The sequence below is a fragment of the Mustelus asterias genome, chromosome 2 (assembly GCF_964213995.1).
Source record: "Mustelus asterias chromosome 2, sMusAst1.hap1.1, whole genome shotgun sequence".
NCBI lineage: Eukaryota > Metazoa > Chordata > Chondrichthyes > Carcharhiniformes > Triakidae > Mustelus > Mustelus asterias.
Genome location: NC_135802.1, coordinates 23,481,460 through 23,483,719, shown reverse-complemented (window position 1 = coordinate 23,483,719; position 2,260 = coordinate 23,481,460). Strand labels below are relative to the sequence as shown.

Sequence of the window (2,260 nt, the reverse complement as noted above, 5' to 3'; positions counted from 1 at the left end):
TGGGCCTGCTACCTTACCACATCTAGTCTCCCCTCCATCTCTGACTGTTCCCACTTATTATCAGTGCCTTGAGTTCTTCCCCCAGGACCCCACTATTGCCATCACTGACCCTACCTTCTAACAGATCCCCCCCTTCCTCAGACACCCTTTCCGTCCCACCCGGGGTAATGACCATTATGAACCTTCTGCACTGGGCCCCGGGGGGAGAGGGGGTTCATGGAGCTAGGTGCAATGCCCTTGTTCAACCTTGACGCAGTATTTTTTTTTGTTTGTGTAGATATCCAATTCAATCCAATCAAAGTCCAATTCAAAGGCTCAGCAAGTGAGACATTCCAGATAAAAGCTGACAAGACAAGCATCACACTTCCTGTCTTGGGCTTGATCTACATGATCTAAGCTGATTGGAGCAGGCATTGCACCTCCTCCAAGGCTTGATCTCATTTGCATCTTAGCCAAAAGGCCGAGATGCCGCTTTAAAAAAAACTGCTTCAAATGAAGCCACAATGTAACCTCATGACTTCAACCAAGTACAGCATGTCGATGCTACACTTGATCTTAGCCAAAAGGCCTTGCCTGAGAATGACGAAGGGAACATCGTCATTTGGTAAGAGGCGGAACAAGACCCACACTTTGCCGGCGATGTGGGGCTAAAGCATTTCACCTGCAGAAATCAACCTGCGGTAAATGTGCCTACCCTGCCAAGAGAAAGAGGAAGCATAACTGGAGTGCTAAGGCCAAAAGGAGAAACACAACTGGTATAGGCCGCATGAGGCACCTGAAGGTGGTGTACCGTCGATTCAAGAACGGATTCCGCGAAGGGACCACCCCGAAGCCCAGGCGTTCCACAATGGCTTCCTCCAGCACTGCATAAAGTACCAGTGTACCTACACAACAAGTAAAGCTATGGTTTGGAAACATTAAAAAAAAAGGCCTTGATGCAGTATTTGCTAACAGCACTCAATATGAATGAGGTAATGCAATGTCCCAAAGAAGGAGAACGCAACATCTATGGTCCTCAAAGTTACTGATAAAGTGAAACTTGCCAGGTGCACACCACTTCTATACAGTTGGGAAATGGACTGCACCATTAGACAAGGGAAGCGAAGGGAGACTGGAAGTGGGTGGCTGGGGTGTGGGGAAGTGGGGTAAGATTGGTGAGGGTGTTACTCCTGTTTTCCTGTTTGCAGGAACAAATGGGTGAATCATGCCCTTTAAGTCTTTTAAGAAGCCAGTCTGGGAATGCCAAATGAGAACAGGAGGTTTGGCTACAATTTTAATTCTAACCTGGGAAATGAAGTATTGAAAAAAGGGAGGTGATTTTCCCAAACAGAAGCTAAGTGCCCAAAGGTTTGGAAAATGGGAGAATTTTTTGGGCGTACATAGTTGTTTGAATTTCTGGCACCCTGCTTTACGGAGTCTGCCGGGGGATACACGCTGGTAGTGGAGGGGCGGATCTAACCACCCCCCCCTCCCCCGAGAGGCCAGCAGCAGTGAGCTGAGCGGGCCACTGCGCATGCGCCAATCTGTCAGTAGGGAGATCGGCACATGTGCACTGGCACCTCCCCATCACTGACCTCCCAATCGCCAGCCTCCTGATCGCTGTCCTCCCAATGTCTTCCCCGAACCCCACCCCAATCTGACCGCCCCCCCCCCCGATGGCCAGCCCCGATCCCCATCCCCACAAACCCCACAAATTGCAGGCCTCCCTGACTGCCCCAACCACTGGCCTCCCTGACCCCCCTCACCCCATGGACAGCCCCAATCATCCTCCCCCCCCCCCCGCTGTCATCCATCATTCCCTCAAGCAGAGGTGGGCAGTGCCAGGCTGCCAGGCTGGCACTGCCAGAATGCCAAGCTGGTATTGCCCTAGGTCCAGCCCTCCTGCCCCTGACCTCCTGGGGACCTCAATGGCCTCTGTCCCCACCAGCGAGGTCATCATGCTTGGTCCCCATTGACAGGGACTAGCATTAATCCCCACTGGTGGGAACCTCTCCCGGCAGGGGGTAGACACCAGCAAGCCTGGAGATTACCATCCTGAGCTCGCTACCATATTGAAATTTCACGGTGGCACAGCGGTTAGCACTGCTGCCTCACAGCACCAGGGACCCGGGTTCGATCCCCGGCTTGGGCCACTGTCTGTATGGAGTTTGCACATTCTCCCCGTGGCCGCGTGGGTTTCCTCCGGGTGCTCCGGTTTCCTCCCACAATCCAAAGGTGTGCAGGTTAGGTGGACTGGCCATGCTAGTGGCCCTTAGTGTCA

The 2,260-nt window shown here is 52.9% G+C and overlaps 1 pseudogene; it reads left to right on the top strand.

The window, feature by feature from the left end:
- The first annotated feature begins 579 nt into the window (after positions 1-579).
- On the top strand, positions 580-898 carry LOC144503161 (large ribosomal subunit protein eL37-like; annotated as a pseudogene).
- The last annotated feature ends 1,362 nt before the right edge of the window (positions 899-2,260 follow it).